Source organism: Sus scrofa, chromosome 7 (assembly GCF_054392235.1).
Source record: "Sus scrofa isolate SSC_HxYL_T2T_F1_AM1 chromosome 7, Sscrofa_HxYL_maternal_Yorkshire_Landrace_v2.0, whole genome shotgun sequence".
NCBI lineage: Eukaryota > Metazoa > Chordata > Mammalia > Artiodactyla > Suidae > Sus > Sus scrofa.
This window is the reverse complement of record NC_139389.1, coordinates 70,830,331-70,843,856: the sequence shown is the minus strand read 5'-3', so window position 1 is coordinate 70,843,856 and position 13,526 is coordinate 70,830,331. Positions and strand designations below refer to the sequence as shown.

Sequence of the window (13,526 nt, the reverse complement as noted above, 5' to 3'; positions counted from 1 at the left end):
TATCCCTCTGATTCAAGCCCATTTACTGGAAAGGACCTTGGTAATACACAGAATAAAGTCGTACATAGCTTGACATACCCAGGAATAAAATCAAGTAATTCATTTTGTTCATAAAATGGAGCTTTTAAGAAGCCTGTTTCCTGGAAGAGAGGTTGATTTAGGAAAATTTATTTCTAAAAGAAATTTTGCATTTAGGAAATATTTCTAAATAAAAGGCTAAAACAATAGCAGTCAATATCTACAACGTATAGTAAAATCTACAAAAATGCATTACTTAAAACATTATTACTTGTTTCTGGTATTATTGTAAAAATAAGTATGCTATAAGAGGGAAGAAAAGAACAGTTATATGAGGTGAAATTCTGAAGATAGTTTCAAATTTACTCTGATAAAATATCAGAGTATAGTAAATTGATTTTGCTAACTATAATGCTTACACTTCTACATATATATGTTTGATATCTAAAAATTAATTTCTGAACATCTTTTAAAAGCATAGAAATTCAGCACATGAATATTTTAAGGTGAAATGAAATGTATTTGGTTAAGTAATAGTTTACAGCATTATTTTTCATGAGAGAAATAATAGCACTTAATTGGATGGGGAAATTAGGATAGTAGACTTGGTGTATAAATATACAATTTAGACAATAGAAAATAGTGTGAATTATTTATGAAACTGACATTCCTTTTTCCCCCCTTTTAGGAGATAGGTATTAGAGCCACATTTCCCTGTAATAGTTAGATTTAAAAATTGTATGAACATAGTAGTATAGTAACGGGAACTTGTGAAGGTGTTTTTGGCTAAAAGGCCTTAACCTGTCTCGGACCTTTAATTCACTACAGACAGTAAAACATAGTCACACCATTGTCTGTTTTAATCCAGCAACCTTTGTACAATCCATTTCTTTAAGTAATTGTCATTCTTAAAAAGAGATGGAATAACGCTGACTGATGTGTTTGTTTTGGTGGGCGAGTGCAGGCCAAAAATGTCTGAGGTCATCAAATTCTCTTCAAGCTAAAAACAGACTCCAAAATTTTTCTCACTCTCATTCCTGTGTTCTGCAACTATTAGTAAATTTCTCTATGTGTCAGTTCTCAATCTCTTTCATGAAATGTAATCACTGGGTATATATGGGGGAGCCTCCTTAAGCTGATACTGCTTTGCAATTCCAAATAACCAACTTTCATCAGCCCCCTAGACTCTCTATTGTCCCTTAATAAAAGTAGAATTTAAATCAACAGGAAAGCTTGGATAACTCTCAGTTCCAAGTTCATGTGTTTTGAGATTTAACAGTTTTACTGGATTTAATAATAAGGAATGTTAAGTGATTGGTTATATTTATTTCAGGAAAAATGTTTTTGCTTCTCAAGGTGAGCTATAACATACTTACTACTACAGCAGCATGGTTCGTGAATAATGAGATTCACTATTGGTGTCTCATAGTGGAGAAAGTGAAAATGCTCCCATTTGGAAAATTTTTAAAAAGAAATAAATCTTTAAATTTTAGAGCGTTGATCTTTGAACCCATGGGGTTGCAGACTTTTGAAGTGTGCCTTTGTATATCTGGTTCTTACTCTTCTGGTTGCTAGGAGACAACATTCCTTAGGCTGAATATCCTACTTGTTGCCCAATTTGGTCACCAAGAGTGTTATGGTAGAGTTAATTTTTAAATCTCTTTGAAAAAGCCACCTTTAGATTAAAAAAAAAAAAAAAGTCACAGAGGGTTACATATTCTATCTTTTTACTTTAGCACATTTATTTTACTAGTCTTATATTTGCGTAAAATATTTTTGAATCTTTGACTCTGCAAGCCACATTCTTTAGTTTTGGGAGGTATTTATGATTTATTTGTACAACTCAGTAGGGCACATCTGGTCACGTATGTGATTAATTTGGAAGATGCGGTGGGCCTTGGCGTCGGCGGCCTTGCCTGCCAGCTCAGCACATGATCCTTAGTTAATGGCCACCGAAATGAGAGTCCTGCCCCTTCCATCAGTGATCACGTTATTATAGAAAAACTAATTTAATATACTTTGTATTCATGGTAACTGATGTTTAACAATTTATGTGCCATTGAACATGTCTTGATACAACAGACATACTGTGCGGCATTTTTCCGTTGTCTGACTGCCTGGCACTTATTTAACAAGAGTGCCAATCTTCAGGATTCTGTGTGATACACACACCTTCAGAAAAAAATGAAGTTGCTGTTGCTATACTTGTTTTTATCAATTATTTTTATTTTTATTTCTTTATGTATGTATTTTTTCTACTACACAGCATGGTGACCCAGTTACACATACATGTATACATTCTTTTTTCTCACATTACTTTTTTTTTTTTTTCTGTTCATGTAAGGGGCTGGGGAATCTTTGGTTTTAGCTCTGTCACCTCCTCTGGACTTGATTTTTAGTTATCATCAGTTTTGAAGGGATTGCTAAGTGACTTTTGGGTTCCCTTTCCAGGTTTAAGGTTTAATGATTAATTTCTTAATCAGAATAGACTAGATATTCATTAAACATTAGTGCTGTTAACTAGATAGATACAGAAAAATATCTTCAATTCCTTACCTCATTTTTTTTTCTTTTTAAATTAGTCTATACAAAGGGTAAGGTTACATTTCATAAACCATGTATTGGCACATATACTCATAAAAGCTTTTAAATCTCCCTCTGGGTAAGAGGGGAGCAATGTTATGATGCAATTTGGATGTCAGTCTACTAGAAGCACATCAGTGATTTGTGGTAAAAATATGAGAAAACTGGAGTTGTCCTGGAAATTTCAGTTTACATAGTCACCATAGGTATGCATCGTTAAGTAAATAATTCACTACCCATAGGTAGAAATACTGACCATAACAAAACCTATCAACTGAATGCACTTTATGCAAAATTACTACAGTGTAATTATTCTTGATAAGGAATTTGTTATCTGTGTGAGAATTATCCTATAATCCAGTGAGAAAGCAGTCACTGGTATTGTGACCTTAAATTCAGTGAACTTCTCAAGTAGTGCCAGTTAGCAGGAAAGAGGAGCACAGTTTCATTGAAAACTACTTAAGGGAAGGGAGCCTGTGTTTTCTTAGTGAGAATCCGCAGAGTGAACTAAGATACCAATCGGCTCCTATACGGGAATGTTAACCCTCACCTATTTTTAGCATCAGAAGCCAAGCTTTCCCGGTGCTTCACTGTTGATTTTTGTGTGATCTTCTGGCAGAACACTTGATGCTCCGCTTTTGGGTAGTGTTTGCCAAAACACGGAGCAAATATAATGAGTACCTCAATTATTTTTCATGGCGTATACAAACACTAAAAAATATTGAATCGCATTATACGAAATTGAATTCCTTTTCAGTTTCAAAGTGAATTCTTTCTCACACTTTCTGAATACATCAAGGAGAGCGTCTCAGCTAAGAGTTAGTCTTTGACATCTTTCCAGCACTTTGTAATAGATGGTGCAGCTCTCAGGCTTAGTTTTCTACAGACTATGCTATCCAACTCCAGTATTTATTTATTTTTATGGTTGCCTTCTGCTTATGGCAGGAGATATTGATTTGGTATTTATGGTATCAAAATTGAGTTGGCTCTTAAAATAGATTCAGTTAAGTAAAAAAAATCGACTTAAAGAAAAATACCCAGTAATCGATAGGGTAAGTGGAGCATAGCACACCTGACACAAAGGAAGAGCCGAAGTCTGGGAAACAGAATTTTAAGAGATATTGTTGGGTAATATGTAGGAGATGGTAGTTTCTAGACCAGTTACCCTGGGTTCCATGTAATCTATAAAGAAAAACTTCGCAAAGTAGTAAGTGTCTTGTTAAATTTTGAAAGCTAAGAAGTAATGAAAAGAATGGAAGATAATAATCTTTACTGGGTGAGAGTCTCTGTACTAAGCATTTTTCACATGCTGTCATTTGAGCCTCCTAACAATTTTGAAAAGTTAGTATTAATTTGTATGTTTAGGCTTAGGTTTGAACTCCAGGTCTTTCTTCTAACTACGCTGTTGAGATATCAGCTCACTGGCTCTTGTGCACCAGCTACGAGTATGTTAAAGGTGAAGAATGTGGGTAGAGATGACTGTGTGGGAAAGCATGGGTTTCAGAGTCTGGCTCAACTGAGTTTGAATCCCAGATATTTGCTCTCTGCATGCTTAGTGTACTATTTACTGTCTTATTTACTTTGTGCAAACTTTTCTGAGCCATGATATTCTTTTAACCTATAAAATATAGAAAAGTTTAACAAGTTTACAGAGTTGTTGGAAGGATTAAGTGAAATAGCACATGTAAAGCACTTAGCACAGTATCTGGTAAATAAGCAGTTACTCAATGTTACATGCATCATTGCATTTATAAAAAATTCTAGGAGCTCCCATTGTGCCGTGGCAGAAGCAAATCCAACTAGTATCCACCAGGATGTGGGTTCAATCCCTGGTCTTACCCAGTGGATCAGGGATCTGGCGTTGCTGTGAGCTGTGGTGAGGGTCACTGATGTGGCTTGGATCTGGCGTTGCTGTGGCTGTGGCTCTGGCCAGCAGCTGTAACTCTGATTCAACCTCTAGCCTGGGAACCTCCCTGTGCTGTGGGTGTGGCCCTAAAAAGCAAACAAACAAACAAAAAAATCTAGACTCTCTATATTAATTGAGATTATATATAATTATTAGATATGCATGTGAAATGGAAATGCGACTTTATAGGTCCATGAGCAAGTGTTTGATTCCTTTAACAACCCGCACTTCACCACAAGAGACTAATTAAGGAAACTAACACAGTTATCATTTAGTCACATATATTCACAAGTTAGTAAATAAAATGCATTTTACTTCTCTTCCTCCCCTCATCTCCTGGTGTCCAAAATGTAATGGGCTGCCTTTATAGAATATTGGAAAGAAGGACTCCTATGTGATGAAAATTTAGTTCCTTTCATTGTAAAGGACATAGTAACAACAAATTTATTTTAATCTGATTTTAACAGTGTATTTTATCAATAATAGCATATGTTTTCCTGTATTTGCCACTAATGGCTATTAAAACAGTTTCAAGAGTGCCATTCAGGGGAGTTCCCATTGTGGCACAGTGGAAACGAATCCAACTAGGAACCATGAAGTTGCGGGTTCCAACCCTGGTCTCGCTCAGTGGGTTAAGGATCCAGCATTGCCATGATCTGTGGTCTGGGTCACAGACATGGCTTGGATCTGGCATTGCTGTGGCTGTGGCATAGGCTGGCAGCCGTAGCTCCCATTTGACCCCTGGTCTGGGAATCTCCATATGCCGTGGGGTGCGGCCCTAAAAAGCATTAAAAAAAAAAAAAAAAAAGCCATTCAGGGAGTTCCCATCGCGGCTCAGTGGAAATGAATCTGACTAGTGTTCATGAGGACAAAGGTTCAGTCTCTGGCCTCACTCAGTGGGTTAAGGATCTGGTGTTGCCATGAGCTATGGTGGAGATCACAGACATGATTCAAATCTGACCTTGCTCCGGCTGTGGCTTAGGCCAGCAGCTACAGCTGCAATTTGACATCTAGCCTGGGATATCTTACCTCCATGTGCCACAGGTAAGGCCCTAAAAAGACAAAAAAAAAGAAAGAAAGAAAAAAAAAAAGAAAGAGAGAATGCCATTCAGATTTTCAAAATTCTGAAAAAGAACTCTAGAATATCATCTCAGCATGTACTGCTATAAAAAAGGCTTTTACAAAAACCTTCAATCTGCTGTCTACAAGAAACTCACCTTAGAGCAAAGGACACATATAGATTGAAAGTGAGGAGAAAGAAAAGTGGGAAAAGACATTTCATGCCAATGGACAAGACAGGAAAGCAGGAGTTTTAATACTCATATCAGACAAAATAGATTTTAAAACAAAGGCCATAAAGAAAGACAAAGAAGGACACTATTTAATGATAAAAGGATCCATTCAAGAGGAGGATATTACAATCGTCAATATATATGCCCCAATATAGGAGCACCCAGATACCTACAACAAATACTAACAGACATAAATGGAGAAATTGATGGGAATACAATCATAGTAGGAGGCTTTAACACCCCACTCACATCAATGGACAGATCCTCTGGACAGAAAATCAATAAGGCAACAGAGATCCTAAAGGACACAATAGAAAAGTTAAACTTAATCGACATTTTCAGGACATTACATCCAAAAAAATCAGAATATACATTCTTCTCAAGTGCACATGGAACATTCTTAAGAATCGATCACATACTGGGGCACAAAGCTAACCTCAACAAATTTAAGAGTATAGAAATTATTTCAAGTATCTTCTCTGACCACAGTGGCATGAAATTAGAAATCAACCACAGGAAAAGAGATGAGAAAAAACTGACTATGTGGAGACTAAACAATATGCTACTAAAACACCAGTGGGTCAATGAGGAAATGAAGGAAATTAAAAAATACCTTGAGACAAATGATAATGAAGACACAACCTCTCAAAATCTATGGGATGCCACGAAAGAAGTGCTCAGAGGGAAATTCATAGCAATACAGGCCTTTCTCCTCAAAAAAAGAAAAATCTCAAATCAACAACAGGAGTTCCCGTCGTGGCGCAGTGGTTAACGAATCCGACTAGGAACCATGAGGTTGCGGGTTCGGTCCCTGCCCTTGCTCAGTGGGTTAACGATCCGGCGTTGCCATGAGCTGTGGTGTAGGTTGCAGACGCGGCTCGGATCCCTCGTTGCTGTGGCTCTGGCGTAGGCCGGTGGCTACGGCTCTGATTCAACCCTTAGCCTGGGAACCTCCATATGCCGCGGGAGCGGCCCAAGAAATAGCAACAACAACAAAAGACAAAAAGACAAAAGACAAAAAAAAAAAAAGGAAGAACAAACAAAACCTAAAGACAGCAGAAGGAAGGAAATCGTAAAGATCAAAGAGGAAATCAATAAATAGAGATTAAAAAAACAATTGAGAGAATCAATAAAACCAAGAGCTGTTTCTTTGAAAAGGTAAACAAAACTGACAAACCTCTGGCTAGACTCACCAAGAAGAGGAGAGAAAAAACCCAAATAAACAAAATAAGAAATGAAAAAGGAGAAGTCACAATGGATACTGCAGAAATACAAAAAACCATGAGAGAATACCATGAACAATTGTATGCCAACGAATCTGACAACCTAGAAGAAATGGACAACTTTCTAGAGAATTACAGCCTGCCAAAACTGAATCAAGAAGAAATAGACCAAATGAACAGACCAATCACTAGAAATGAAATTGAATATATCATAAAAACACTCCCTACAAATAAAACTCCAGGACCAGATGGCTTCACAGATGAATTCTACCAAAGATACAAAGAGGAACTTATACTCATTCTCCTTAAACTTTTTCAAAAGGTTGAAGAAGAAGGAGCACTCCCAAAGACATTCTATGATGCCACTATCACCCTAATTCCAAAATCAGACAAAGATACCACCAAAAAAGAAAACTATAGGCCGATATCTTTGATGAATATAGATGCAAAAGTTCTCAACAAAATTTTAGCTATCCGAATCCAACAACATATAAAAAAGATCATACACCATGACCAGGTGGGATTCATCCCAAGTGCACGAGGATGGTTCAACATATGCAAATTAAATAACGTCATACACCACATTAACAAAAGAAAAGTAAAAAACCACATGATCATCTCAATAGATGCAGAAAAAGCATTTGACAAAGTCCAACATCCATTCATGATCAAAACTCTTACCAAAGGAGGTATAGAGGGAATATACGTTAACATAATCATATGACAAACCCACAGCAAATATAATACTCAATGGAGAAAAGCTGAAAGCCTTCCACCTAAGATCTGGAATAAGACAAGGATGTTCACTCTCAACACTGTTATTCAACATGGTACTGGAAGTCCTAGCCATGGCAATCAGACAAACAAAAGAAATAAAAGGCATCTAAATAGGAATCGAAGAGGTAAAACTGTCTCTGTATGCTGATGAAATGATACTATATATAGAAAACCCTAGGGACTCAAACCAAAAGCTATGTGAACTGATCAATAAATTCAGCAAAGTAACAGGATATAAGATTAACATTCAGAAATCAGTTGCATTTCAGTATACTAACAATGAAATATTAGAAAAGGAATATAAAAATAAAATACCTTTTAAAATTGCATCCCAGAAAATCAAATACCTGGGAATACACCTGACCAAAGAGGTAAAGGACTTATATACTGAGAACTATAAAATGTTAATCAAGGAAATTAAAGAAGATGTAAAGAAATGGAAAGATATTTCATGATCCTGGGTTGGAAAAATTAATATTGCAAAAATGGCCATACACCCAAAGCAATCTAAAGATTCAGTGCAATCCCTATCAAATTACCCATGGCATTTTTCACTGAACTAGAACAAACAATCCAAAAATTTATATGGAACCACAAAAGACCCAGAATCGCCAAAGCAATCCTGAGAAGCAAAAAGAAAGCAGGAGGCGTAACTCTCCCAGACTTCAAAAAATATTAGAAAGCCACAGTCATCAAGACAGTATTGGTACTCTTACCAAAACAGACATACGGACCAATCGAACAGAAGAGAGACCCAGAAATAAACCCAGACACCTATGTCAATTAATCTTCTATGAGGTAAGAACATAAAATGGGAAAGACAGTCTTTTCAGCAAGTATAGCTGGGAAAGCTGGACAGCTGCATGCAAATCAGTGAAACTAGAACATACCTTCACACCAGGCACAAAAATAAACCCAAAATGGCTGAAAGACTTAAATATAAGACAAGACATCATCAAACTCCTGGAAGAGAACACAGGCAAAACATTCTCTGACAACAACCTTATGAATAGTTTCTCAGGTCAGTCTCCCAAAGCAACAGAAATAAATGCAAAAATAAACCAATGAGATCTAATCAAACTGACAAGCTGTTGCACAGCAAAGGAAACCAAAAAGAAAACAAAAAGACAACTTACAGAATGGGAGAAAATAGTTTATTTTCTTTCTTTTTTTTTTTGTCTTTTTGCCATTTCTTGGGCCGCTCCTGTGGCATATGGAGGTTCCCAGGCTAGGGGTCTAATCGGAGCTGTAGCCGCTGGCCTACGCCACAGCCACAGCAACACAGGATCAGAGCCGAGTCTGCAACATACACCACAGCTCACGGCAATGCCGGGATCCTTAACCCACTGAGCAAGGCCAGGGATTGAACCTGCAACCTCATCATTCCTAGTTGGATTTGTTAACCACTGAGCCAAGATGGGAACTCCCAGAAAATAGTATCAAATGATGCAACTGACAAGGGCTTAACTGCTAAAATATACAAACAACTTATACAACTCAACAGCAAAAAAGCCAACAGCCCAATTGAAAAATGGGCAAAAGACCTGAATAGATGTATCTCCTCCAAAGATATACAGATGGCCAACAAGCACATGAAAAAATGTTCAACATCACTGATTATCAGAGAAATGCAAATCAAAACTACCATGAGGCACCACCTCACACAAGTCAGAATAGCCATCATTAATAAGTCCACAAATACCAAATGCTGGAGGGGGTGTGGAGAAAAGGGAACCCTCCTGCACTATTGGTGGGAATGTAAACTGGTACAACCACTATGGAGAGCAGTATGGAGGTACCTTAGAAATCTGTACATAGAACTACCATATGACCCAGCAAGCCCACTCTTGGGCATATATCTGGACAAAACTTTCCTTAAAAAAGGCACATGCACCTGCATGTTCATTGCAGCACTATTCACAATAGCCAAGACATGGAAATAACCTAAATGTCCATCGACAGATGATTGGATTTGGAAGATGTGGTATATATACACAATGGAATATTACTCAGCCATAACAAAGAATGAAATAATGCCATTTGCAGCAACATGGATGGAACTAGAGACTCTCATCCTGAGTGAAGTAAGTCAGAAATAGAAAGACAAATACCATAAGATATAATTTATACCTGGAATCTAATATAGAGCACAAATGAACATTTCTACAGAAAAGAAAATCATGGGCCTAGAGAACAGACTTGTGGTTGCCAAGGGGGAGGGGGAGGAGGTGGGATGGTTGGGGATTTTGCAGTTAATAGATACAAACTATTGCCTTTGGAATGGATTAGCAATGAGATCCTGCTATGAGTGTAGCACTGGGAGCTATGTCCAGTCACTTATGATGGAGCATGATAATGCGCAAAAATAGAATGTGTACCTGTATGTGTAACGGAGTCACCATTGCTGTACAGTAGAAAAAAGTTCTATTGGGTAAATAACAATTAAAGAAGAAAAAATAAATTTTAAAAATGGCTTTTAACCCCTCTCTTTTATCAATATCTTTTTTTTAATTTTTTTTATTGCTCAAATGAATTTATCACATCTGTGGTTATATAATGATCATAACAATCTGATTTCACAGGATTTTCCTCATACAGCCCAAGCACATCCCCCACCCCCTAAACTGTCTTCTCCAGAGACCATAAGATTTTCAATGTCTGTGAGTCAGCATCTGTTCTGCAAAGAAGTTCAGTCTGTCCTTTTTTCAGATTCCACATGTCAGTGAAAGCATTTGATGTTGGTGTCTCATTGTATGGCTGACTTCACTTAGCATGATAGTTTCTAGGTCCATCCATGTTGTTAAGAATGCTGGTATTTTGTTCTTTTTAATGGCTTAGTAATATTCCATTGTGTGTAGGTACCACATCTTCTGGATCCACTCCTCTGTTGATGGACATTTAGGTTGTTTCCATGTCTTGGCTATTGTAAATAGTGCTGCAATGAACATCAGAGTACATGTGTCTTTGCGAGTTGTGGTTTTCTCTGGGTAGCTGCCCAGGAGTGGGAATGCTGGATCAAATGGTAGTTCTATGTTTAGTTTTCTGAGGCATCTCCATACTGCTTTCCACAGTGGTTGCACCAATTTACAATCCCACCAACAGTGTACTAGTGTTCCTTTTTCTCCACACCCTCTCCAGCACTTATTGTTTGTAGACTTTTGGATGATGGCCATTCTGGCTGGTGTAAGGTGGTACCTCAGAGTGATTTTGATTTGCATCTCTCTAAAAATGAGTGATGTTGAACATCCTTTCATGTGTTTCTTGGCCATCTGTATGTCTTCTTGGAGAGCTGTCTGTTTAGATCTTCTGCCCATTTTTTGATGGGGTTGTTTTTTTTTTTTTTTGGTATGGAGCTGCAGAAGGTGTTTATAAATTTTGGAGATGAATCCCTTGTCAGTGGATTCACTTGCAAAGATTTTATCCCATTCTGTGGGTTTTCTTTTCGTTTTGTTTAGGGTTTCCTTTGCTGTGCAGAAACTTTGAAGTTTGAGTAGGTCCCATTTGTTTACTTTTGTTTTTATTGTCAATGCTCTGAGAGGTGGATCTGAGAAGATGTTGCTGTCGTTTATGTCAGAGAGTGTTTGGCCTATGTTTTCCTCTAAGAATTTTATGGTGTCTGGTCTTGTATCTAGGTCTTTAATCCATTTTGTATCTAGGTCTTTAATTTATTTTTGTGTATGGTGTTAGGGAGTGTTCTCATTTCATTCTTTTCCATGTGGCTGTCCAGTTTTCCCAGCACCATTTATTGAACAAGCTGTCCTTTCTCCATTGCATATTCTTGCCTCCTTTGTCATAGATGAGTTGGCTGTAGGTGCATGGGTTTAATTCTGGGCTTTCTATCCTGTTCCACTGATCTATATTTGTGTCTTTGTGCCAGTACCATGCATTTTTGATGACTGTTGCTTTGTAGTATAGTCTGAAATCCGGGAGCTTGATTCCTCCAGCTCCGTTTTTCTTTTTCAGGATGTCTTTGGCTCTTCTGGATCTTTTGTGCTTCCAAACAAACTTTAAAATATTTTGTTCGAGTTCTGTGAAAAACATCCTTGGTAATTTGATAGGGATTGCACTGAATCTGTAGATTGCCTTAGGTAGTACAGTCATTTTGATAATATTAACTCTTCCAATGCACGAGCATGGTATATCTTTCCATCTCTTTGTGTCATCTTTGATTTCTTTCATCAGTGTCTTATAGTTTTCAGAGTACAGGTCTTTTGTCTCTTTAGGTAGGTTTACTCCTAGGTATTTTATTCTTTTGGATGCGATGGTAAATGGAATTGCTTCCCTAATTTCTTTTTCTTCTCTTTCATTGTTAGTGTATAGAAATGCTGTCGATTTCTGTGTATTGATTTTGTATGCTGCGACTTTGCCAAATTCATGGATGAGCTCTAACAGTTTTCTGGCAGAGTCTTTTGGATTCTCTAGGTATAGTATCATGTCAGCTGCAAATAAGGATAGTTTTACTTCTTCCTTTCCGATGTGGATTCCTTTTACTTCTTTTACTTCTCTGATTGCTGTGGCTAGGACTTCCAGAACTACGTTGAAGAGTAGTGGCGAGAGCAGACATCCTTGTCTTGCTCCTGACCTCAGCGGGAATTCTTTCAGCTTTTCACCATTGAGAATGATGTTTGCTGTGGGTTTGTCGTATATGGCCTTTATCATGTTGAAGTAGGTTCCCATTATGCCCACTTTCTGAAGAGTTTTTATCAGAAATGGGTGTTGGATTTTGTCAAAGTCTCTTTCTGCATCTATTGGGAGGATCATATGGTTTTTATTCTTCAGTTTGTTAATGTGGTGTATCACACTGATGGATTTGCAGATATTGAAAAACCCTTGCATCCCTGGGATAAATCCCACTTGATCCTGATGTATAATCCTTTTAATGTATTGTTGGATGCGGATTGCTAGGATTTTGTTGAGGATTTTTGCATCAATGTTCATCAGTGCAAATGGCCTGTAGTTTTCTTATTTTTGTGGAATCTTTGTCTGGTTTTGGTACCAGGGTGATGGTGGCCTCACAGGATGAATTTGGGAGTATCCCTTCCTCTGCAATTTTTTGAAATAGTTTCAGAAGGAGAGGTATTAGCTCTTCTCTAAATGTTTGATAGAATTCTCCTGTGAAGCCATCTGGTCCTGGACTTTTGTTTGTTGGAAGTTTTTTAATCACAGTTTCAATTTCAGTTCTTGTGATTGGTTCATTCATCTTTTCTATTTCATCTTGGTTTAGTCTTGGAAGATTGTACTTTTCTAAGAATTTGTCCATTTCTTCTAGGTTTTCCATTTTATTGGCATATAGTTGCATATAGTAGTCTCTCATGATCCTTTGTATTTCTGTGATGTCCATTGTTATTTCTCCTTTTTCATTTCTAATTTTATTGATTTGAGTCCTCTCTCTTTTGCTTGATAGGTCTGGCTAGGGGTTTATCAATTTTTTTGATTTTTTCAAAGAATCAGCTTTTCATTTCATTGATCTTTTCTATGGTTTTCTTTGTTTCTAGTTCATTGATTTCTGCTCTGATCTTTATGATTTCTTTCCTTCTACTAACTTTAGGTCTTATCTGTTCTTCTCTCTCTAGCTGCTTTAGATGTAAAGTTAGCTTGTTTATTTGAGCTTTTTCTTGTTTCCTGAGTGGGCTTGTATTACTATAAACTTTCCTCTTAGAATGGCTTTTGCTGCATACCATAGGTTTTGGAGTGTTGTATCTTTGTTGTCATTAGCTTCTAGGTATT

The 13,526-nt window shown here is 37.2% G+C and overlaps 1 protein-coding gene across 2 annotated transcripts in view; it reads left to right on the top strand.

Moving 5' to 3' along the window:
• TTC6 (tetratricopeptide repeat domain 6) overlaps nucleotides 1-13,526 on the top strand; it is a 226,101-nt gene that overhangs the window by 194,922 nt on the left and 17,653 nt on the right. The window lies entirely within an intron of this gene.